This window comes from Loa loa, assembly GCF_000183805.2.
Source record: "Loa loa unplaced genomic scaffold supercont3.497, whole genome shotgun sequence".
In the NCBI taxonomy this organism is placed as follows: Eukaryota; Metazoa; Nematoda; class Chromadorea; order Rhabditida; family Onchocercidae; genus Loa; species Loa loa.
Window position 1 is genome coordinate 23,139 of NW_018108677.1, and position 1,592 is coordinate 24,730.

Consider the following 1,592-nt stretch of genomic DNA (forward strand, 5'->3'; position numbering starts at 1 on the left):
CCTTTCCAAGTATTATCTTAGATGGATATATTTGTTGGATAATTAGATGGTTACCGTTTTAGTACGATATCTAACATTCATTAATGATGATAATGATAATAATGATAATGATAATTAGAACAAAAAAAAAAAAAAAAGGGGGGGGAAAATTGGGAAGCAAATGATATTAAGCAAGTAATTTTTTTCTTTTTTCTTCTCTCTCTCTCTTAAATTTTAGAAATTTAAAAGAATTTTTTAAATTTTCTTTTTTTGTTATTCTTTTCAAAGTTTTTAATCATATTTTTTTTTCTCCAATAATGCTCCAAAAATTTGAAATTTTATCACCATTGTTGCTTTTTTTTCCCTCTTTCAAAAAAGAAATTCATTTAATTTTTTTTTTTTATTTTACAATTAATAGTTTATGGATGGTAGTATGAGATGATCAGTTTTTGAATGACAAACTCTGAAAATTGTCACCAACTGGTTAAAAGGCTATTGTTAGATGTAAATAATGTGACCCATCCTTTCCGTTTGAATAAATCGTTAATTACGGTTTCATCCAATGGATAGTGAAAGGAAATGTGATGTCCTGAATTGAATGAAAAAAAAAAAGAAAAAAGAAATTATCGTCTCATATTACAAATTGAAATAGACAATTAACATTTGTCTATGATTGCTACTTTTCCTTGTGTAGGCGCAAAAATTCATCCTTTCAATGTCGCAATTCATGTTGACAATTGTAGGAATAAAAGAAATTGAAAGAATTGAGGGATGATTCATTTTGCATTGGTAAACATAAAAATTCCTTCCATATCTTATTACTCATCCAATTTTTCATTCATTAAAATTTTCATCTATCAAAACTGATTAATTAATTAACATTTACACTTAATTATGAATAACATTTATAGTTTTATCATTTCTTAAAATTAAAACATTTATAATATTTGACCATAAATTTAACTCCAAATGATTATCATTTCGAAAATTTAATTTCATTTATAATATCGCTATTTGTAATAACTTTAAATATTAATTTTACCGTCACATTAATTAGGCATTTGCAAAAATTCTTTCAAAACATTTGCAACATTTTTTTTTTTTTTTGAATAAAATATTTTTGTCACATATCTATTAAAGATGAAATGACAAATTAATTGTAAGGAGCAATCAGTTTATAAAATTCATTTTAAATCAATTAAATTATCTTGTACAATTTTGAAAACATTTGCTTTTTCTAATTTGTTTCACTAAATTTCCAAACTTTGCATTCAATGTTATCTTTAATTTTAGCATTTTATTATGTATGGATTAAATTTTAAAATATATTTCAAAATATTAGAATAATATTTTATCAAGAAATTCGATTCAGTGATTAAAGTTCAATTTCTCTTGAGAGTAGCAATCATTGAATTTCATCGAATTTTAGCAATTAATTTGCATGAAAATTTGCAATTAAAAAGTAATGAGACTTAGTATTGGGCAAATTAATTTAAGTACCAATTACTTACACACACACACACACACACACACACACACACACATACACAGACATACGCACACATTAAACATATATATATATATACAGTATTAGTTAAATTTGTTGATGTATT